Source organism: Panthera leo, chromosome B2 (assembly GCF_018350215.1).
Source record: "Panthera leo isolate Ple1 chromosome B2, P.leo_Ple1_pat1.1, whole genome shotgun sequence".
Classification (NCBI taxonomy): domain Eukaryota; kingdom Metazoa; phylum Chordata; class Mammalia; order Carnivora; family Felidae; genus Panthera; species Panthera leo.
This window is the reverse complement of record NC_056683.1, coordinates 51,521,748-51,547,470: the sequence shown is the minus strand read 5'-3', so window position 1 is coordinate 51,547,470 and position 25,723 is coordinate 51,521,748. Positions and strand designations below refer to the sequence as shown.

General features: G+C 35.4%; 1 protein-coding gene across 1 annotated transcript in view; it reads right to left on the bottom strand.

Annotated features, from left to right (window-relative positions):
* The window catches only part of TINAG (tubulointerstitial nephritis antigen), an 83,267-nt gene that overhangs the window by 15,776 nt on the left and 41,768 nt on the right, over positions 1–25,723 (bottom strand). The gene's annotated exons all lie outside the window — the stretch shown is intronic.

Below are 25,723 nucleotides of genomic sequence, written 5' to 3'. Positions count from 1 at the left end.
ATATGGTAATGACATTATCCAGATAGTCTTTCAGAGAGACAACTGTGGTGTTAGCATGGGAGATAGATTCCAGAGGAAGGAAGGCAGCATTAGATGAATGTTGGTCATTAATGCAAGATATAATGAAATTCTGAATGAGAATGTAAGACCCATAAATGAAATATTGTTCATTCTTTTAACCCCTGTATCTCCAACACCTAGAACAGTGACTGACATTCAGAGTCAACCCTAAATATATATTTGTTGAGCAAGTGAATTGAACTACACTGGCAGCAAGTGAATTGAAGTGAATTGAATGAACAGGAGGACACATATTCAAGAGCTATTTTGTAGATAAAAGTGGTGGATAGTATTATGCTAAGTGAAACAAGTCAGTCAGAGAAAGACAAATACCACAGGATTTCACTCATATGTGGAATTGAAGAAACAAAACAAACGAACATAGGGGTAAAAAGTAGAGAAGCAAACCAAGACTCTTAGCTATAGGGAAGAAACAGATGGGGAGGTGGGCCAGGGTTGTGGGGGAGGGTAGATTAAATAGGTGATGGGGATTAAGGAGGGCACTTATGACGAGCACCGGGCGTTGTAGGTAAGTGATGAATCACTGAATTGTACACCTGAAAATAATAGTACACTGTGTGTTAACTAACTGGAATTTAAACAAAAACTTTAAAAAAGTGATGGAATTTGTTGGCCAGTTTCATATTGATAGAAAGGGAGAAGAAAGAGTCAAGATTAACTCTAGGATTTCAACGTTGAATGAACAGGCGCATCCAAAGTGTTGTTATGTGTGCACTTCACATTGCACAGAGATGTGTTCCTGATGATCAGGTCAATGTGTCATTGCCTAAGACTGTAATTACAGAGTGGCTTCATCTACTTTTGAGTTCTCTCTACTTACAGTGATTTTGCATATTAACCTTTAAATGCATGACTTTTCAGGGTTTCTGACAGGTAAAATACTGTAAGAACCAAGGAAAGCTTATTATATAAAGAAATTGTGAAAGAGCCTTTCTAAAGATTGTGGAATTCTTCTCTGAGAATATTATCTCTTAACTCACATGTCAAGATCACCTCTGTTCAAGAATCAAGTTGTTTAAAGCAGATCTAACATTCATCTAAGAATCTGGAGTTGCAAGGAAAAAAAAAAGTTTTATTTTATATTGATGGTAGGTGTAATACACTGTAGCAGAATCATCTAGACCGAAATGTTGCAATGCATCTGACAATTTACCACTTCTGGGATCCCAGCCCAGTCTATTCTGGGCCCAGTAGACTGACAATAGGAATTCAAATTCATGTTTTCTGGGCAGACCAATTCTGTATTAGTGATTATAGATCCACACAGATAAAAAAGAAAGTTTTGGACAGTGAATGTGTAAAGAAATCTTATGCAGTACATCCTACTAGAACAGGAAATTTAGGAGGAAAACAGGGAACAAATATATAAGAGAGCCTGATATGGAACCCTTCTTATTAAGGAAATGAAAGTCAGATAGGATATAAGTATAAAAAAACCCACCAGATGAGCCTCAAACCAGTAACAATGATATGACTACTCTGGATATAGAATTTTGTTTTTAAAGGTGAGATTGTAGATAGATAGACTCTCAGCTCCCTTTACACAAACATTTGGAAGATTAGTACAGTAAGAATGAGGCAAAGATAAGCAGACTTTTGTTGCCTTATGAATGTTCTACCAGAGACACTTTGTAACTTCATTCAGAAAAATACTCAGGCCTAGTGAGTATAGCAATGTTGAACAAGATAGAGAGCTTTAGGGGGTACTAATTAATGCTAGCTCAAAGATGAAACAAAATAGATTGTACAGGAAAGCAAAATCAGATGAGGGCATTCCCCATCTCCCTTCATTTTCCACTGAAGCAAAATTAAATCAAGTCAGGTTTACTCAATCTAAGATCAGATACTTTTATTGATATGTTCTGCCAAGGGACTACCAATTTTGTCATAGTTTGGAGAAGCAGATGGAGATTTGTGAAAAATCAAATATTTTTTGCATGAAAATGTCAGAGATGATTGTGTATTCCTAATATTAATTAATCATTTTACCAATACTATTTACTGAGTTGCTGATATATTGCTTATCCTATTCTATCCTGATATTTCAGGAAGCAAAAATATTGTAAGTATAATACCACACATAATTTGACCTATAAAAAGGAGTATAGAAGAAAATAACAACACAGTTGTGCCCAGATATGCTCTGGTCATAATGGTCTGCTGGGGTACTAAGAGAACGAAAGCCCTGTATATAATATATTGACAGAATACAGGTAAAGATGTTCACAATCATGTGAAATGTACTTAGGAGAGAGAGTACAAGATCAAAACTATCCATCATCAACAATGACAATTAACTAGGGTAGTATCTTATGAAGATATACTTCAAGGGAAAACTTCAGTCCTTTAGATGTTAGGAATAGAAATGGTTGATCTTCTCATAAAATCTCAGCACTTAAGGAGACTCGGAGATTATAGTATAATCCAGGCTATGACTCAAGCTAAATTTGACCCACTGCCTGTTTCATAAATAAAGTTTTATGGGAAAAATAAAGCTCATTTATTTACATATTATCTCTGTGAGCTAATGGCAGAGTTGAGTTGTCAAGACCAAAAGGCACAAAGAATTAATCTGACTCTCCTCCAATTTCTTTTTTTTAAACTTTATGCATTTAATTTGAGAGGCAGAGAGAGAGAGAGAGAGAGAGAGAGGCAGAGAGAGAGGGAGAGAGAGAGAATTGCAAGCAGACTCCCTGCTGTCAGTGTGGAGCTGGGCATGGGGCTCAATCCCACAAACCAGAGATCATGACCTGAGCCAAAATCAAGAGTTAGACACTTCACCAACTGAGCCATCCAGGTGCCCCTCCACTCCAATTTCTTTGCTTCATAGGTAAAGTAACTAAGGCTTAAGGAGGTTAAGTAACATTTCAAACTATACAGTAAGTGAATAAATTGGTACAAGCACAACTAATAACACAAGCAGTAAACAATAGGACTAGCAGAAGACAGAAATGGGTGGAATCATTTATAGTTGAAATGAGAGAAGGCATACAGGCCTTGAATAGCTTGTAGATAATGCCAAGAGAAAAGGAGGAGAGGCCTGAGAAAAGAGCATGAAATAACGCCTAGAGCTACTCCGTGCGCATTCAAAGAGGTATCACGAAAGGTTTGGAAGGAGGAGGATTGTAAACAACCATAAAAAGGTAAAACTGGTGATGGTGAATAAAGATAGATTAAAATGAAAAAGTATAGGGTTGAAGGCACAAAGAACAGTTTGGCCATTATAACAATATTCCAGTCAATGTTGTGTTCATCATACCCAACCATCTCACTTGTATCCTGAAATTTAATGAATATAATCATAATAATGGGGATGGAAAATAATATTCACTGCATTCATTTGAGGCTCAAAATAAATCATCAAAGCTGTCACTTAATATCACAAGTAGTATTCATTCAGAAATTTATATTTAAATTTATATTTCTGCAACCTTTCCCTTTTTATTGTAATGTAGACTTGGCCTGACTTTCTTTTTAGTCTTACTAAAGTAGTCTGTTATATCCTACATGTTTCTGTTTAGAGAAGACATTGTAAATTGCCATAGCAACACATGCCTTTTAACAAAACCTGCCAATCCATTCATTCATCAGAATTGTCATATGTATCATATTCCTGGAACACAGGATAAAATCTTGATCCTGGATTCTGAAGAGGTAAGCGTTTAATAATTTGCTTTCTAAAAATTACAGTGATTACCCTGAAAGTGCTCTCTTTTTCAAGGAACAACTGTTCCATACTCCAGCTGACAGAAAGAAGTCAGAAGCCACTGTACTTCCTATTCCTGATATCCCCTCCCCCACCACACATCTCTAGAAATCCATAAACATTTATTTTACTTAACCTCCATGTAAATTCTGTCACATTTGAAATTTTGAGGCGAACACCTACCAAAGAAGGTATTAGTTTATAAAACAAAATCACAAAAAAGAATTGAAGCTACATTTAGAAGGAAGCACTCTACTGGGGGCTAGTAAAATGCCATCACATAGGCCCCCCAAGCTCGAAGTATCCTCAGACATTAACACTCATTCACCAAGAAGGTAAAGTATACTTTCCCAATTACTAAAAGCCATTCTCAGCCTCGGCATAACCCATTGCCCCAGTTCTTCATAAATCTAATAAATTGCCTATAATCATTTCCCTCAATGGAACCATTTGTTTATATACTGTCTTTCCTTCATGTTTACTAACAAAGAAATTATTCTTTCCAAGCATGCTGATTTTACACAATCCAATAGAGTTAAAGGGTCTGTGACCAAACTCCTACTACTTATATGGCCTTCTTGGTACAAAAACAATCATATTATCTAAGGCCATGACACTTTTATCACATTTACCAACAAAATTAATCATTTGCTCTTACAATCACATTTCTCCTTCCCATCTCATCCTTATTCACCTACTTGTGTTTCCCAAGTAAACTGGATCAAAAAAATTTTCTTAATAATAAATTGAAATAATAAGTGTAAAGGGGTATATCATAGATAAGTACTCATTAATGCCATACTTAAATCAGCTCCAAATTATAGTTTCTAAAAATAACTCTGAAAACAGGTTCAGAGTAATAAAAAAAAGAAAAGTATGAACTTAAAAAAAATTAAACAAAGTATGAAGTGAGTAGTCGACTAGGTGGCACATAGGCTGTGTCATATTTAATCCTGTCTTTTGATTAAATTATTGTCCAATGTAATCGATGAGCAAACAGATGTATAGAGATTAAGTAACTTGCCAGATATCACCCAAAGAGAAGGACAGCATTAGCATTTGTATCTAAACTTGACTCCAAAACACAGTTCTTTATGCTCTGTAGCATTACCCCCACAAACTGTACTGAAGCAAAAATTATTTTAGAGACCTTTATGTGTCTATGTGAGTATGGGTGTGTGTATGTGTGTGTGTGTGTGTGTGTGTACATATACAATGTAATATATGTTTTATTTTTTTTAGTGTTTATTTATTTTTGAAGGAGAGAGACAGAGCATGAGCAGGGGTCAGGCAGAGAGAGAGGGAGACACAGAATCTGAAGCAGGCTCCAGGCTCTGAGCTGTCAGCACAGAGCCTGATGCAAGACTTGAACTCACAAACCACGAGATCACAACCTGAGCCTAACTCGGAGCTTAACTGACTGAGCCACCCCAGCACCCCTATTATATATGTTTTATAAGCCATGTTCTTATGTATGTCAAGTGAGCTTTCTAAGAATTTATTTATTTTATTTTATTTTTTTTTACATTTATTTATTTTTGAGAGAGAAAGAGAGAGACTGAGTGCAAGCTGGGGAGGGGTAGAGAGAGAGGGAGACACAGAATCTGAAGCAGGCTCTGAGCTGTCCTCACAGAGTGCAACACAGGGCTGGAATTCATGAACCGTGAGATCATAACCTTAGCTGAAGTCCCACACTTAACAAACTGAGCCACCCAGGCGCCCCTCTAAGAATTCTTTTTAAAACAATGCTCCTACCATGCCTGCACCTAAATAAGAATTGGGCTTTTTTTTTTTTTTTCTTTTTTGGCTACTGTTGTTTTGTTTTTAAAAAGGTTAGTTTGTAGTAATAGCAGTTATAGAGTAGAATGGACCTGGTCAGTGTTTGAGATGTCAAATCAATGAGACACCAATGTCAAACAAGAGAAAACAAATGGAGCACAAACAGTTCTGTCACTTTGATTCAGTACTGACATACAAAGGCAACACGATTCAATCAGGACTGAAAATAGAAGAAAAATAAAACTCATTTATCAGTTTCACCATCCCCAGGTCCCTTTCTACAGAACCTCCCAGTGGTGTTTTTGAATGATTCATTGATAGTTTTCATCGTTGCACCAAATTAGTAGGTCTTATTTTTATTTTACTTATTAAGGCTCTTCATGTTATTCATATCATTATCCTCAGCATCTAGCCAGGTGTCTAGTAAATAATCATTGCACAATAAAATTGATATAAATGTTCAGTTAAGAATCAATGTGGGAGGGGCACCTGGGTGGCTCAGTTGATAAAGCACCCGACTTTGGCTCCAGTAATGATCTTGCAGTTGGTGAATTCGAGCCCCACATTGGGCTCTATGCTGACAGCACAGAGCCTGGAAGCCTGTTTTGGATTCTGTGTATCCCTCTCTTTTTGTCCCTCCCTTGCTTGCTCTGTGACTCTGTCTCTCTCTCAAAAATAAATAAACATTAAAATGTTTTATAAAAAAACTTAAAAAAAAAAAAGAATCCATGTGGGAGGCATTTTTAAGTAATTTAAATAATTATACTTTTTTTCAAAAAGTTAAAATATTCTTGGAAGCCATTCGATATAATAGACAAAGGATTCTTTTAGCCTTTGTATAATCTTAACTAATTAGGGGTTTTTATCATCAAGTTTAATTCACATACAATTAAAAAAAAATATATATGAATGCTAAGTAAACCCACATAGGAGAAGTCAAATCTGGCAGCACTTAAGATGGAGATCAAAAATATTTTAATGTGATTTGCACCTGCAGTTATAATCATGGACACAAATGCAAAGATTTAGCAAGAAGAACCAACCGCTATTTATTCTTTCTTTTTCTGAAGACTATGATATCACCAAGCCCAAAGGGCATTTTTCAGTATCTGTTTTCTGTAACCTCTAAACATTTTATACTATTAACCATTCCTGCCTTCTTGGAACATTCTCTTCCCCAGGTGTGTGTGATAGTTAGCTTGGTCCCCCATCTCATGATTTCTGCCTAGTCTCCTTGACTAGCCCCTCCTTCTCTATTTCACCTTGAAATACTGGAGTTACTTAGGTTTTGATCTGCAACCCTTCTATCCCTTCCCACGGTTTCAGCTACTATCTAAATGCTAGTCATTTTCAATGGCTTCTCTATGAGTTCATAAAATCTATGGTTTCACTCCAGAAATACACATCATTGCTTATTTCACCTTTCCATTTCAATGTCTCCAGAAACCTCAAATTCAGTAATCTAAGTTGAATTCTTGATCCTTCTTCTGTTTCCAATAAATGGAGCATCTGTGCAACCTCTTCCTCTTGAAGGTTACTTGGGACTTCTTTGTGACACCTACCTCTCCAATCAACATCCATTTCAACAAATTACCAAGTCTTGCCAATTGTACAAAAAAGATATATCTCACACTCATTGATTCATATTTAGAACTACCAACCCAATCCAAGCTACCATTATTTCTTGATCAGAGCTTCTGACATTAATTTCCTAAATGATCTTCCTGTTTCACCTTCAACCCCATAATTTCATTCTCTAAGCATCACATATAGTGACCTTTTTTTAAAAATGCAAATTTTGGAATTTTCCTGTTGAAAGCCCTTGAAAATAACTTCTCTAAAGCTTCAGGTGAGGTTCAAAAGTCTAACCATAACTACAAGGCTCTGCAATCTTTGTTCTATACCTACTTGTGTATGTAAAGACTTGTCTTTCAACTGCATTATCCATATTTGTGTTTATCCTAAGCCATTCCTAGAAATTCCCAAAAGACATAAGGATGGTGACTAAGAGGAGATAGTGAAGCAAAACATTTGAGGCAACATAATCCTTAAAAGAAAGTGTAATAATTGTCTGTAGAGCAGGAACATTTATCCAGTAGTGATGAACACCGATAGGCACTTAGCACCATGTCCCATATTGGTGCGGTAGAGCTTGAGCAGAAGCGTCAACATAACACAACAATGGAGCAAGGAGCTGCACATGTCAACCTGTACTTCAATTCAGAATACAGACTGGGGATTGTACCAGAGACCAAGATAGTGAGTGAGGCAAAGAGTGACCTACGACCCTGTCTGTTGGCAACCACAGAGTCTGGATAGATTTCTTTTAGTTCATGGAGAAGGTAAAAGGGAAAAATTACGTGAGAGCAAACACATATTCATGGTATATAAAACATTATCCTATGCTCTTAGAAAAAAGACAATACCTCAGAAAAATTATTAACTAAGAGAACTCCCTTATGCAATTGAATTTGTATTCTCAGTGGATTGAAAGAAAATTTGGCTTTTATGCACTGATGACATGAGCAGAGTACACGTTGAGACATATGGGTAACAAGATAAATAAAGTGTAAGTATTATGAACAAGTTAAAAGGAAAGCAGGTAAGACAAGGAAACTAGTTTCAATAGCATATTTCACACGTGAGTCTAAGGTTATGGTGAGTCAGAACTGACTCTTCAGGAAAATAAAATAAAGGTATAAAGTGTTCATTTGATAAAACTTCACACAATGCTCCATGGTATCTTGAAACAAGACACCAGAAGTTCAGCAAATATTGTTGTTTTCCTCAGCAAGTATTTTATGACAGTTTTCTGATAATTTATTATGCTTTTTACTTTATATAAATTTGATGGTTGAGGACTCCATTTTTATAAGATTAATATTTAATTCTGTTACTTAAAAAAAATTGTTGGTTTTGATTTCACACTTTATGAAATTGGGTAACTTCTCCTTTATTATCTTTTTCTTCACACTCGAATGATTCAACTTTGTGTATAATTTTATTTTAAGAATTCCATATAATAACTTTTTGAAAAAAAGCATAAACGTATATAGGAAGCTCTCTATATATTATATAAGTAAATATAAACATAAATATAATCCACTGTTTTCGAGCCAAAATATCAGAATCTTGTTATTAAAATGCTTTTTTAGTTATACATCTTTTGAGAATATTTTTAACTGTATAAAGGGTAGGATTATGCTGTTGAGTTCATGTATGTGAAACATTAGAACAGGGCCAATAATTTAAACACTACACAAAACAGTTAGCAACAACTATAACTATTTTGCCAGCATAATATTTGATAATCAATTCACCAAACTCAAAGAGTTAATTTTATGGAAAAATATCAATTTAATCAAAGAGTTGAAAGCCAGATTAAGTAAATGAATGTAAGATACACTAGTAAAGGTATAAAATAATTATTACCCCCCAAATAGCTTTAGAATCAGATAGTTTTAAGGAAAAGTTTCCTTATATTTATCTCCAGAAGTTTGAAAGTTGCTGAAAATTATCCAATTTATTTTATGAGACTATGGTAATGTTACCAAAATCTGAAAAGGTGATAATATAAAACAAACTTTATTTTTGGTTTCTTGATAACTAAAATTGTAAAACTTGAAATAAAATGGTAACAAATCATGCACATTGGTTTATAAAGCCTATGAGCATTCTAGAATAAATTCTAGAAATATAACTGGTTAACTTCATAAATTCGTTGATAGAATATAACATTACATCTATTGAAAAGCATTCACTTATCTCAACATATATTAACAATTTCTAATACATTTTTAAAACTCATTATGATCAAAAGTATTTTTTTAAAAGTAATCTCTAACCCAATGTAGGGCTTAAACTCAAGACCCTGAGATCAAGAATTGTATGCTCTACAGGCTGAGCCAGTCAGGCACCCCTAACCAAAACTTTTAAAACTCAGGATAGAAAGATGCTTCCTGGCTTTAAAAACAAAAACAAAACAAAACAAAACAAAACAAAACAAAACAAAAAACCCTGATCTTTATTCAAGAACCAACACATAAAGATTTAACTTCAGAAGTATTTAATTTAAAGGAAATAAAAAATGGCGAGTCCTCTATCCAAGCTAGAGAGTTCTCGAAATCCTGGACAATTTAATACACATGAAATAAGCTTTTTTTTTTGAGTCAGTTTGATGTGCACAATAGAATACTTTCTGTATCTATCAGTACACCAAAGCTAATTTCCTTTCCAAATTTCACTAGTTTTCTATATTACCTAATATAATCTTTTTTTTCACATGAAAATCAAGGGTTTTTAACTGTTATTCAAAAAATGTAAATCCATGTTCTGCCCAGGTTTCCCCCAAGAAAATCAAGGAATAGTATTTAATCAGATGTCTTTGCTAGAACCCAAGAAACCTCCAATTATATTTCTAACACATAAAAGATATTTTACCTAATTTTCTCTAAAACTTTTGTATCTTTTAGGAAAGTAAAAGTATTTATAGAAACCAAGTAGTATCACTGAAGCTAATATTTTCAATGAAATTCATCCAAATTTTGGAAAACATCAAATTGCACAATGTAATTCCACATTCCATTCCCCAGCAAAATTCATTCTGAAGTCAATTACCAAGTAGCAATTGGGAGGGGCCTGGGTGGCCCAGTGGGTTAAGCCTCCAGCTCTCGATTTTGGCTGAGGTCATAATCTCACAGTTTGTGAGATCAAGCCCCATGTTGGGATTCTCTTGCTCTCCCTCTGTCTCTGCCCCTTTCCTGCTCACATTCTCTCTCTCTCTCTCTCTCTCAAAAAAAAAATAAAATAAAATAAAATAAAATAAATAAATAATAAACAAATAAACTTCAAAAAGAAATAGCAATCGTGGCTTTGCTTGAGAAATCTTGAAATAAACTTGTGCAATGTTATAACTATATTATAATGCATAAACTTAACATTTTTGAAAGCATTAGAAAAGGAACATTGAGTCAATTTTTAAAGAATTTTTTAGACAATTTCACTTTTTTATTATGTGCATGATGGTTTTATTTTCCATATAATCAGGTAAATTTCTCAGATGAGAAGTTCATCTTTCATTCACAAGGGAGGAATCTGAATAACATAATTTGAGAGTGTCATTTAAAGATTTTAACCTATTTCAGGGGTGCCTGGGTGGCTCAGTTGGTTAAGCGTCTGACTTCAGCTCAGGTCATGATCTCACAGCTGGTGAGTTTGAGCCCTGCGTCAGGCTAAAGCCTGCTGCTGACAGCTTAGAGCCTGCAGCCTGCTTTGGATTCTGTGTCTTTCTCTCTTTCTGCCCCTCCCCTGCTCCTTCTCTGTCTCTCTCTGTCTGTCAAAAATAAATAAACATTAAGAAAATTTTTTAATAAAAATATAAAAATTTTAACCTATTTCAAAATGTTATAGATTTGGGGCAAAGTATAGCAAATTTAAAAAGTCATTACAATATATATATATATCCATTTACAAATATAGCCCAAATGATTCCTACTTTTGATATTATTCACTAATAGTAGTTAACATTTATTAAATGCTTTCAGATACCAAGTGTACAAATACTGCATCCACGTCTCATTTATTCCTCACAAACACCCTTTTATCCTCAGCTTCTAAAAGGCTAAATAGAGCTAAACAAATGTCAGTCCTATGATTCAGATGTGCCTGACTTCAACACACATACTCTTAACACTATGCTGTGTCCCAGTAGTTTATCAAAGAAGATTAGTATTGAAGTGGCTTGAACTTAGGGTTGGTTCTGCAGCTAACCAGCATGTAATCTCTGGAAAATCTATATCCCTATGTCCTCTTCTTTTACATTAGGTTATTTTGTATATAAAATCCATGGTCTTTTGTAGATCTTAGATGGACAAAATATTTTAAGTTTGGAAATTAGTAAATTCTTTAGTCAGTTTAATCAAATTATTATTTTAACATTTCTTTCATTTTTAACTTTACGTACTATTGAAATACTTAAGGGGCGCCTGAGTGGCTCAGTCAGTTTAGCATCTGACTCCTAATATTGGCTCAGGTCATGATCTCATGGTTCATGAGTTAGAGCCTGCACTGGGCTTTGTGCTGATAGCATGGAGCCTGCTTGGGATTCTCTCTTTCCCTCTCTCTCTATGTCCTTCCCCCACTTGCATGCTCTCTCTCTCTCTCTTTCTGTCTCTCTCTCGCTCCCCCTCTCCTTTTCCCTCTCCTTCTCTTTCAAAATAAACTTTTAATAAATAAATAATTCAACCTGGGGAATAGAAGTGAAATAGAATAACAGCTTAGCAGCCAAACAGCCTCATCTCTGAAAGTTGCATTTATGAAATATATGAAAATCCCAGGATATATAGAAGAGAAAAAAGGAATATTATAAAAACAAAATTCTTGAAGAATAGCATTTCCCTAAAGAAAAATAAATACAGGGTTCTTAATAATAGCCTTTAAAAAGTAAAAACAAGCAAACCTATGCTATATTCTTTATAAATAAAACAAGTTCTAATTTAAGATGCTCTGAGGTTTTTTTTAATCTCATTGGAAAAAATAAACAGGAAAAATAACTGGGTAAATATTGAAAAAATGAGATCAATGAAGCAATGCAAACACCATCTGGTATTAAAATAAACTGGTAGATGTTGAATAATAGAAGGTGAGTATTTTGAACAGCACAACCTATAAAAGCAATTTATATAAGAATTTGATAAGCAATAAAAATACATTATAAAGAGTAAAGAAGAAGTGGGTAGTTCATTACATGGCCTTGATATTTTTAGCTCAGAGTTTGGAGGAGAAAAAATTAAATCGTCACCATACATCATTTACCTAAATATCTTTCAGGTATGTTTTTCACTTAATTAATTTAAAAATATTTTTTTTTAATTTTTTTTCTTTTACATTTATTTATTTTTTGAGAGACATAGAGAGACGGAGCACAAGTTGGGGAGGGGCAAAGAAAGAAGGAGACACAGAATCCGAAGCAGACTCCAGGCTCTGAGCTGTCAGCACAGAGCCTGAGGCGGGGCTGAAACTCACAAACCCGTGAGATCATGACCTGAGCTGAAGTCGGATGCCCAACTGACTGAGCCACCCAGGCGCCCCTAAAAATAAAACTTTAAAGGGGTAGAATAAAAGCTAAAAGTATTGTCCAGGTCAAAACCATTAAATATAAATTTCTAAAAGCCAACAATAAACCTGAGTTTAGTCAATAATGTAAAAGGATCGATGCTTTCAATGCATGACGAGCTCATACACATTCAGATTTTTAAAAATTAAGACTATTAGAAAAAATGAATAAGGGGCAAGAGGAAAGAGTTCACAGGGAAATGCAAAAGAATAATTTATTTATTCACTTTTATTTTAGGGTCATTTCCTACTTTGCTCCTCACTTGTGCTATCTCCAAAGAACCTGCATCCCCCTGGGTGAGGCTCTCTTCCTCTGTGCTCCTCTATACTTTCCTGTTCCATTCATTTCAGAACCAATGCACTTACAGGTGCATAACCAATAACTTATGGTTACAGGAATGTCTCCACCACTAGACTGTAAACACTTGAAGGTCAGCCAAGTGTATGTATGTATTTCCTAGAGCTCAGCTTGGCCATAGAGTGCAAAGAAAGAAAGATTACTTTTCCTTTTTAAACCCTATTTTAAATCCCATTGAAATCCCATTTCTTTTCTCTGGCATTGCTGCTCTCAATTCTATCTCATCTCAGAGTAGAATGACTCAGAACTAGGATGCTAAACTGAACTGTTTGTAAATGTGAAAGACTTATCTTGGTCTCTGTACTGGGAACACCATTTCACAGGATATGGGGTGTAGAGATGTCACATAGACACTTTTGGGAAATTTTATTGTAAAGGAAGCAATGTTGCTGAAACTGAAAAGACACGTAAATTAACATAGAGATAATGGTGGAATGTGAAACAAACTCAGAAGGTGAAGCAGTCAGAGCCAGGCTGGGCTTCTTGGGATAAGTAAGAAACCTTATGATTTTTTTTTCTAAAGTTTATTTTTATTTATTTTGAGGGTGAGAGAGAGAACAAGCAGGGGAGGGTAGAGGAGAAGGAGACAGCCAAAATCCCAAGGAGGCTCCGTGCTGTCAGCATAAAGCCAGACGTGGACCTCGAATCCATGGACCATGAGATCATGAACTAAGCTGAAATCAAGAGTTGGATGCTTAACCAACTGAGCCGCCCAGGTGCCCCAAGAAAATTTATGGTTAAATAGAATGCCCCTCTCATTTGGCTACATTTTAGTCTTATATTTTTACTGGATTCCTCCTTGTTCTACACTCAACCCATATTAAAGTCCTTCCAATTCCTTAAATATTCTCACTGTGAGATTATGCATTTGCTACCTACTTTTCCTGAAACATGATCTTCCCTTCCCATATACTTTTAGTAACCCCCACTTGCTCTACAGAAGGAGCTACCTCTTCCAGGGAGTCTTCTCTGGCCTCTGAATTGGGAGCTATGAGCCTTCCTATATGATGCACATCCTCACTACTCAATATAAATTCCTATCCTATTTCCAACTCTACACTTAAGACACTGTGTGTTAGCACCTGCTTCTCTCTCCTCTCTCTTTCTCTCTCAATTTACTTGAGGACAGGGCAGTATATAATTGGTATTTGTATTCTTAATGCCGTTAACACGGCACCTGACACATATTACAGACTTAAAAAAAGTTTCTTGTTGAAAAATCAAGCAGAAGTCTTTATGTACAGATTAAATATGTGTGGTCAAAGTAAGTGAGGTTAGGAAAAAAAGATACATTTATTTTTATCCTAAGAAAATTTTTAGTAATGGGGCACCTGGCTGGCTCAGTCAGTAGACCATGAGACTCTTGATATTGGGGTTTTAAGTTCGAGCCTCACATTGGGTGTAGAGATTACTAAAAAAAATACTAACTTAAAAAAAGAGAGAAGTTTTAGTAAAATAAAATATAGCAATTGCTTCAGAAAACCTATGTGGTAAAAATACATCGAATGAATCTTGACACTGGACTTTCCTTGTAGTATTGGTAGGATATTCTTATTGAAGCCAAAAGGAACTGAAAGTTTTGTTTTGTTTTGTTTTGTTTTGTTTTAACATTCTGTCTCTGACTTCTGGTAGAATAGAATAATAATTCTCATCTCATAAAGATTTTTAAGTATGAGGGTTATGCAATAGTACTACTTTAGTGATTATGGGTAAAGTTGGTACCAAATACATGTATTAATTTATTCAATATGAAGCAATGATTCTCAAAATTTTTCAATGAATATTTTCTAAAAACAGAACACAAAATCACAGAGGGTCTGGCAGATGTGGACGACATCAGCTCTCCACAAACTCAGAATTTGTGCCTTTGGTTTTTTCTTTTCTTTAAGATTTATGAAAATTTGGAATTCTATTCCAAAATATAACTCTATTTATTCTGATATTAAAATGTTCCTGTCAATTTTTTTACAGTCTTCAGCCACTTTTGCAGTCAAGGGGAGCCATGTGAATGAGTTCTAGCCAAAGAAGCGTGAATGAAGTGATAAGTGTCAATACTAAGCCAAGGCTTTAAGTAAATATAAGAAGCCCTCCTCGTGTTCTTCGTTTTCCATCAGCTATTTGAATAAGATCACATGTGACCCTAAGAGATGGCAGAGTGACAACGTGTAGAGAGCTTGGGCCCCAAGACCATGTGGAAGAGAGCTACACAGAAACTGGGATCACCCGTCTTGAACTATTATGTGAACAAGAAATTTTAAACATCTATTTGTTGCAACAACTACTGTTATTCGAACCAGTAGCCCCCCCACCAAAAAAAAAACAAACAAACAAACAAAAAAGAACTAAGCATTTGGCAGTTCAAAGATATCCTAACCCCCAAATGAAATGTTTTTTTTGTCTATACTAATTATCACATATTTATTTGGATTTTTGAAATAAGTGCTGTTGAAATGTTCTTTCAACTGTCTTAGACTTTGCCATGCATTAAAAACCTCTAATTAAAACATCTGCTCAGAATTTCTCAATTTGCCATAGGTTAAAGCAAGAAAATTCAGGCTTAATATTTAGTTTTTATTCAGAAAGGAAGAGGCAAAAAAAAATAAAAAAGGAAGGATGAATGGGGAAAAAACGAGTGGTGGCCCCCCTAAAGCTATGTCAAATAATTTGTAATAGCACTAAATAATGCTCATGGAATCCTTATTATTTATGATATGCATAGAATATATGGAAAAATGCTCACAGAATCTTGTTATTTATGATATGTATAGAAAATATGGAAAAATATACTAGAAACCTCACTCTGAAACATTTTTATACTTTCCTATATGGCAAATATCTTTGACTGGATGGAGGGATCAGTGGATGGACAGATATATATAAATCAAAGGCTTATTACTACAAAGTAGACAATCATTATTAACATAATTAGTCACCAACATAAAAATTATGACTTTTAATTACCCTTTAACACTGTATTCATAATCTGTAAAATATTATTGCCTTACTATTACATGGTAACAGTTTTTCTCATAAATAATGATTTAAAAATCTAAAAGAATAAATTAGAGAATCATAAAAATCACTGAAATTAAAATCATCATGACCTCTCATCCCGATTTTTCTATTTTCTCCAAGTCCATCAACCCTCCCTTTTCATCGGTCTTAAGTCTTCTGCCGTTTGACCCATACTTAGGTCAATACTCATACCTAAATCCCTTGTTTTTTTCTGACTCTTCATTCATTATACTCATCTGGAAAACTGCCCATACTGAATGAATTCAACTACCTGTTTCTCCCTGCAAACACTTAGCTGACTACAACTGCAGAAAACATACACGAGAGGGCTGAAGGGTACCATTATCAATGTGTAGTGATTTCTTCAGGTTCCTCTGGGCAACTGCTTCTCCTAAACATTTAGAAGACCATTGCCATATATCACCATTCTATACCTCAAATGTCTGATAATGTGACCCTCCTACCACCTCTTCCCTCTACAGATAACCTTACCTTCTACATCCTGAAGATAAATAAAAAATTTAGAAAGGATACTTTTATAGGAATTTTGCTCAATTTACCACTATCTTAAACGTTAAAACAGTTTCATCTAACTTCAGATTCTCTGCCTTCTTTCCTCATATAAGAGGGTTGCCACCCAGTCTCTTTCTAAGACCAATCTCTTCACTTACTCTGGATTTGAATTCTTACAGCTTTATAGCTTTCTTGGATATATTTAAACAAACAAACAAACAAACAAACAAAATGATTAAAAAATGTGCTGGCCTCTCCTTTTCTTTCTTTGTAGACGCATCATTTTCTAGCCAGTCATTAAATATTGGATTTTCCCATGGTGTAATCTTAATCAATCTTTGCTTTTTTTCTTATTCTGTTTAGTCCCATCCATCTTTAAACCTTATCTCTCCTATGACATTGAGATCAGTATATCTGCTTCTCTGATGCCTATCTGCATATTTATATCTTAAAGACACCTCAAAATCATCAGGCCCAATAGTGAACTCCTTCCTCATCTCACTCTCCGTGTTCTATTACAAAACTATCACACCTTCCATCTTTTCTCCCTAAATCCCTCTTTTTTTTCTTAATTTCTTAATATTTGTTTATTTTTCAGAGAGAGAGAGACAGAGTGTGAGCAGGAGAGGGGCAGAGAGAGAGGGTGACACAGAATTCAAAGCAGATTCCAGGCTCTGAGCTGTCAGCACAGAACCCCCAATGCAGGGCTCAAACTCTCGGACCATGACTCGGATCATGACTCTCGGGTCATGAGATCATGACCTGAGCCGAGGTCAGACACTTAACCAACTGAGCCACCCAGACGTCCCTTTCTTTAAGTATTTCTTGATCCATTCATGTCTCTTCAACTCCTCCACCATCTTATCAAGTCCAGACTGAAATCTTTAAAAAAATACAAAGAAAGATACCACCTTACTATTTAAAACACTTCAGTGACTTCCCACTGCTCAAGATCCTTAACCAAATTCTTAAAATACTTGACTACATTCTGTAAAGTGGGCTACAAATCCCTGCCTTCTGCGACTCAGCAAACATGATGCTCTTTGTATTTATATAACATTTTGCATCTTTCTGAATGTAGAGCCTTTTTACAAGTTGCCCCTTAGCCTGGATCTATTCAGCCCATACATCTCAGTTCATACATTTCTGCCTCAGGGACATTTCTCAGATCTTCAAGTCTATTTCAAGCATTGTAAGTTCTCTTACCACTCTCTACCCTGTCTTTGTAAAATCTATCATATGGGTTTTTCTTTAATATCTGGTTGTAGTGTGAAGACAAGGAGTGTTTGTTTTTTAGTTTTTCTCACCATGTGTCCTATTCAGCACAGAATCAGGAACAACAATATTTATTGACTATATAGAAACAAGAAATTTAGAAAGCATTCTATTTGTACCCAGTTTAAGTCATATAATGAATTTGCATTAAAGTTTACAGACAGCTCTGACTTGATTTTTTTTGATGATTCACTCAAACCAGATGTCTTCACAGTTATGTATGGGAGATATGCCCAATTTCTATCATTTTGCCTAATTTCTTACACGTTCAATTTAATTTAAAAAAATTTGAAGTTATCATTGACAATCTACTCACAAACCACCTTTGTTATTCTTCAATCTATTCTTCTTGGACTGTTGCTGTGTTTGCTTTTCTTCCAGCTACCATTTCGCACTAGTTTGTTTCCTTTCTCTCTGGGTTACTATATAATATTTGTAAGTAAAAAAGTTGATATGACTTTTTAATTTAAGCATAATTAACAGAGTTACATTAGTTTCGGATGTACAGTATGATTCAACATTTCTATACATTACTCAGTGCTCATACACTAAGTGTATTCTCAATCCCCTTTATCTATATCACCTGTCCCACGCCAAGCTCTCCTCTGGTAACCACCAGTTTGTTCCCTGTATTTCAGAGTTTGGTTCTTGTTTGTCTGTTTCCTTTTTTTCTTTCTTAAATTCCACATATGAGTGAAACCATATGGTATTTCTCTTTCTCTGTCTGACTTACTTCACTTAGTGTTTTACCCCTAAGATCCATCCAAGTTGTTACAAATGAGAAGACCTCAAAAACTCAAAAAACAAAAACAAAAACAAAAATCAATGACACCAAATACACACACACACACACACACACACACACACACACACACACAATGTTTAGCACCAAAACACTTTTTTTTTTTTTGCCTAATAGCTAAATGTCAATTAGTAGACTATAAGTTTAATGAGGTTCAGGATCTGTGTCTACTGATATATCACTAGCACATAAAACAATTCTTAGAACATTCAGATAATCAATAAATATTTGTTGAATAAATGAACTTTCACCTAAGACATTATTGAACAATGGCAAAATACATCCTAGAATTATTTTATCCTTCTCTTTTGGTGACATATAGACCATTGTATCTTCATGAAAATTCTTTCCCATAGCAGGATGACAATATGAGGAAAAGTCAATGTTTATCCCAATAATTTCCTTTAATTTTCTAAAGTTTATAACTCCTGGATATTTTTAAAATTTTAGTTCTAGTAGTGATTCTTGAGATCATATGTAAATGTGTTAACTACACTACTTTATCAACCTCTGACTGAGGGATTAAAGAAAGCTCAGGACCTTTGATAGACAGAGACATAAGATACTGTAATGATATGTAGATGTGGAATAAGATCATAATATAAAGAACATTGGCCACGATAAAAAAATCTCAAATACTACACACACACACACACACACACACCCCACATTTTAACACCTCTAAAGTTGAAATACATCTAACAATCAGTGGGTTTCTTAGTTTAAGTGGTAATATTTTCTTCTTCGTATTGGTGTATAAATAATGCCATATCTCAAAACACATGGCATTTTTTTTTCAATTAAATCCTTTTACAACATAGTATCCATAATGGGGGTGAACAAATGTTTCGGAAAGGGAAGAGAGAGGAGTTAAATAAGATTATAAGGAGCAAAGGAAGGCATTACAAGTGTTTTTCTACCTACCACAATTCTGTGTTTATATGTATGGAAATACATAGCTTTTATTACCATATGCTAAAGTCAATCATGAATATGTCTACTTAATTCCTTAAACTCCTTAAGAGCAGGACTATGTGTTAATCCTCCTTGTATTCCCTAGAGCTGGGCACTTGATAGAAGTTGAAATTCATTTGTTCAAGTAAGTTAAATCTAATAGCTTTGTCTTCTACAGAAAGGGCAGCAAATAGAATTTGTTGTGATAAATTTGTAAGGTACTTCATAGGAGAATATTAAGCTCTCTGATAAGGAACATTAACTTACTTGGGCTATTTGATTACTCTCTAATTCACTGATGCATTAATTTTCTGAATGCAGTAATTACCGTCAGGAATTACTAATGGAGAAATGAATTAAAATCTACTGCTCCAGGGCACCTAACAATGCCCCGGTGACCTGAAATATTTCCGAAAAATAAACATATTCTCCAAAAGCAATTTGCCTACAGGAAGAATAAGCCTTGCTAATTGCCACACATGTGAGGGAAATTTACAAAGGTCTCCATTTCCTAGGAGTTTATAAAAGTGAACACATTACTGCAACTGACATACTGAACATGGAAGATACACAAACAGTGTCTGTGTAATTAAATATAAACACATTTATATCTTGTTCAACCCCAGCATGAATGAATTTAAGAGTAGAGTGAAGAAAACATGACCAGCATGGCTAAATAGGGAGTACAGATGATAAGTCATCAGCTCCAATAAATCAACAAAGGCTCTGCATCAATGTTGGCATTTTCAGAGTTCTCTAAATGAGAATAAACATCATTTCAATCACCAAATATGTGCTAGGAAAATTTTTCCAAATCAAGAACATTACTAGAAAAGACAAAAATTAATAATGAAAATACATAGGAAAGGGAGGTTTTGAAGGAATATGACTTTCAAACTAAAGGCAAACGGAACTCAAGCAAAGCTGAATTTCTAGTTATAGTGGAAGTGCAAAGGCATTTGTATGTCATTTGCCTTCCTGAAAACTCATACATCAATTAGGAATGAAAAAACAAAGTAGACAAAATAGACTTTTAAATATCAGTACCTACTTTCTATCTTTAGTGAGCCAAAGAGCTATAATCCCAAATAGCAATTTTGAGTAATAATGAAAAATACATTTTGTTCTGTACCCAAACTAGAGTAGATACTGAGTAACAACCCTTGCCACTACTCTCCCGTTCGTCTCCAGACCTTCACAAGTACATTTTCCCCTTAAAAGTATGCCAGGCAGTCCAGAAATACCTCTCAAGATCTTTATAATGAGGGCCATGAGCAGGCCATGGAGATCACATTTCAGTCCCTTCCCACTAGACCCATGGAAAGTCAGCTCAACAAGAAATCACACTGGAAGCTCAATGGGCTGCTGAAGTCCTGGGCAAACCGCCAGAGACAATGGTTGAAAGATGGAGCCAGATGAAACAAAAATAAAGGCAAAGAGTAGCATATGGCAGCAAAGATATTCACAAGGGATTTATTCTGAGTCCCACCAAACTCTCTGGGCTGTGGACTAAGGACAGAGTTGATCTGACGAGCGTGGGCCCAAGAATTACAAACTTCAGGTTAAAGCAGAGGAGTGCCTCAGCTCGTTCCTGCAACTTCCCCTCACTCTATTTCTCAACAAAGACCTGCTTCATTTAAAGATGAGGCCTGAACAAGAACTAGCGTTGAACATATGGTAAAAATATTCATTCTTTGGATAGGAAAAGCATTAAATGCATGATGGGTCAGCAGTGGATTAGGTGGTTTGACAACATTGATGAATAATATAGGCATCTCCTCTCACAGAGTTTCATGAAAGGGGAGACAGAGATCACAATGAACATCAAAAGCTGGTTAAGTTAAATAGTAGGTGAGAAAGTGATCATTGTTATTAAAAAAATAAATACATTAGGGAAAGGGTATCAGAAGTGCTAGAGGAGAGGGCAGGTAGCAACAATGAATAGGACAGTCAGGAAGCCACACTGAGAGGATGAGATCTAAGCAAAGAGTAGATGGTGACATGGAAACGATAGAAAGCATTTTAGGCAGAGGGAGAGAGATGGGGTGTGGATTCCTGAAACATTAAAGGATACCAGATCAGGAAGAACAAGATACAGATTAACAGAAATTGAGACCAGAAAGTTGAGGGGGGTGTTGGCAGGCAGATGGGGGAGTCCTCAGATCAGGTAGACCTTTGTAAAGACCTTGGCTTTTACTCTGTGGGAACTGAGAAAATTACAGAGTTTTGAGAAATGGAGTGACAAGATCTAATGTTCTAAAAGGAACATTTCTCTGTTGAGAATAGACTATTGAGGGCAAAGGTAAGTGCAGGAAGACCCATGTATAAGATAATGAGTAATGGTGGTTCAGGCAAGGGTGGGGGTAGTTCAGACAATGAAAATTGGTTGGGTTCTAGATGTAAGTTGGAAGAGCCAACAGAGTTTCTGAAATTTGAAGTGAGTTGCAAGGAAAGGAATAAAAGATAATTTCAAGGGTTCCAAAATTTCCAGCCAGAGCATATGGAAAGATGTCATTGTCATCAGTAGATGACAGATGACGATAGATGATAGATACTGTTCAGAAAGTAGAAAGGGAAAGATTGGGAGTTCAGTATTGGAAGGGCTGAATTTGAATCATTTATTAGGAATCTAGGTGGGGGTGTCAAGTAGACCATGGAATGTATGAATCTGGAGTTCAGGAAAGAGATCTGGACTGGAGAGAAAAAAAGGGAAAATTGCTTCTGCATATTGTTGAATAGTGGAGAGGGGCTGGGGTCTACAATACAGCAAGAGGGATTGAGGTAGGAGCATTATCTATGTAAGAAGTGGGAAGAAAGAGTGGAAGGAAAGCTATGCGGGTGTGTGGTATCTGTGATACTGGGGGTTGTTCTCGGATTGCTTTAATCTTTTTGGTGAAATAGAATTCAGGGTTATGGGCTAAGAACACAAGGATGTAGGAATTGGGAATTCAAGAAAAAAGGAAAAGTTTTGAGATAATCAACCGAAGGGAGGGGCAATAGACAGAACAGGAATCCAGAATATGATTGTCTGGTAGTATTAAATAACAAAATACCTGATACAAATTAAATTCAAGGACAGAAAAGCCATCATAAAAAATATGTGTTTATCATTGATTCTATTAACATACAACAAAGTTTAAACAACCATTAATAGTATGATTTCAGAGCAGAATGTAAATTCTATAATCCTGTAATATGTAAAAATAATAAGACTACTAATAAATATAAGATGTACGAGAGCAAGAGAGATGGGGAGAAGTATAAGAATGATAAATTTCCTGGGTGTCTGGGTGGCTTAGTCGGTTAGACGTCCAACTTTTGATTTTGGCTCACATCACGATCTCACGGTTCATGAGATTGAACCCTATGGCAGGCTCTGTACTAAACATGGAGCCTGCTTAGGATTCTCTCCTTCTCTCCCCCCCTCTGCCCCTTTCCCCCAGGCGCTCTCTCTCTCTCTCTCTCTATCTCTCTCAAAAAAAAAAAAAATGAAGAATTTCCTCATTTTGTTAATAACAGATATAATCCTAAATTGAAATGTGTAATTAAAAATGAATTATTGCTCCCATCTGTAATTCTCTTAACATATATTTTTTCTTAAGTGTAAATGGTTCTTTTAGGAACTAGCATTTCTTGTGTTGAAGTACCAAAAAGTCTCATTTCATTAAATTCAAGTAAAAGTAACCTGAATATTAGTATTTTTAATTTTTTAATGTTTATTTATTTTTGAGACAGAGACAGAGCATGAGCAGGGAAGAGGTAGAGAGACACAGAATCTGAAGCGCGGCTTGAACTCATGAGCTGTGAGATCATGACCTGAGCCAAAGTCTGATGCCCAACCAACTGATCCACCCAGGCACCCAGGCCCCTGAATATTAGTATTTTTAAGTGTCATTATCCTATATTGTCTATTTTTGTTTGTCTCTCTTTTCATCAACACAGAGAGAAACAGAGAATTACTTGACATGCTCCTCACCAAACGTTAATAGTGAGATTAATCTAATTTGGGAGGATTTTTTTTTACTGTCTTCTTTTTAGGTAATACATTTTTTATCATATATATACTGTATAATAATTTAATGAGCATGTATGCATTTTTTAAAAATTTTATTTTAGAGAGCCAACTAAAACACCCAGAAGCCCCTGTATTTTACCTTTTTTTAATGTTTATCTTTGAGAGAGAGAGCACAATTGGGGGAGGTGCAGAGAGAGGGGACAGAGGATCCAGAGTGGGCTCCATGCTGACAGCAGAGTCCAATGCGGGGCTCAAATTTACCAACCGTGAGATCATGACCTGAGCCAAAGTCCGATGTTCAACCAACTGAGCCACCCAGTTGCCCCTATTTTTTAAGTGATACTTTTGAAAAAAATTAAGGCAAACACCCTGTTCCATATAACCTAAAATGTAGGGTAATCAGAAACTATCTTACCCTCAAAAGAGGAGCAGTGTTGAGTGACCAAAACTATACAGAATAATCTATTAAAATGGAAAAGCAAAACAGCCAGGATTTAAAGGGATACTGAGAAATGCATTCATATATGTTGCTAATGAATACTCTAGCAATGTTTCATTTGTCATAAAATTTTAAGAACTTCCCTATCTCATTTTCTTCTGATAGACATTTAATTATCTAGCCACCTCTCTCCCTCTGTGTATGTGTGTGTGTGTGTGTGTGTGTGTGTACACATATACATATACATATACACACAACTAGGAGGAACATAAAAATATTCCAAACTCTCAAGAAAAGTTACCTCTGGATGGTGAAATTATCGTTACATTTTCCCCCAACTGTAGTTTCTCAATATCCTATATTAACATGAAATGCCATATATTTCAATTCTAATATACACATATTTTCACATCCCGGAAATCAAGACAAGTCATAAAATTAGTAGTAGCTTAGATTCAAAGAAATATGGTAATTTTGTAATTGAAATATAAGAGTATTTAAAATGAAGGAGAGATGACAAAGGGACATCACAGAAGATAACTTGTCTACAGTCCTTAGAGTTGACTCGGAATATTTGAAAGATCAGTAAGAAGGAGGTGGTGATTTGGTTGTAGCTCAGGTTGTTTTTGTGCAAGCTTAAACAAATTTAGAGAGGAAGAACATGTTCAACAGGAATAAAGTCATTTACTATGATGGCAAAATGAGAAACGTGAGGGTTTGGATGGAAATGAAAGAAAAAGACACAAAAACCTTTCCTGTAGTATTTCATTTGAATTGGAGTGAGACATTAGGAGAAAGAGCTTAAAGATGGGGCAGAGTCAGAATGAGTTGGAGAAGACACTGGGGAAAGTGGCCTCAGATGACCACACTCTCCTTTTGACTAGGGTCCATTTGTGAAATTACTTACTCTTGAAACGCAACCAAATTTTGAAGTTATTTCTTGCCCTGGTGGAGATGAATATATTTTACTCTCAAACTGGTGAGTGTAATTTCTACAATTCTCACATAAATATAAAAAATAATTTTGGGGGTGCCTGGGTGGCTCAGTGGGTCAAGCATTCAACTCTTGATTGGGCCATGATCTCACAGTTTGCAAGTTTGAGCCCCATGTGGGGGTTCTGCACTGACAGTGCAGAGCCTGATTGAGATTCTCTCTGTCTCCCTTTCTCTCTTCCCCTCCTCCACGCTCTCTTTCCTTCTCTCTCTCTCTCTCTCTCTCTCTCTCTCTCTCTCTCTCAAAATAAGTAAATTAACTTAAAAAATAATTTTGTACTGAATTAAAGGTGACCCTATTCTTTCTGTTTAATCGTTAGCATTTGTAATTCCATCTAAAACCATCTCCCCAAATTCTAATATACTTTGGATTTGTACCCTTCCTTTGCTTATGCCATATACAGAATTCATTCCAATAATATATTTTCCTTGCCCTTAAAACAGATCTTTAGAACACGCTCACAAGTGAGAGACAGGAAATGGTCATCTTTACCACCTGAGTGACCCCTTAATTGGACTTTAAAATAACAAGTAAATAGTGCCAAGGTTTGGATAATTTTTAATTTGTATGGAAACCTCTCATACCAAGGTGAATTCTGGTACCTGTATGCACTATATACACTTATTTTCAGTTTCATTTTCCAAAAGCATTAAATGAAGATTTTTAAGGAATTGTCTTA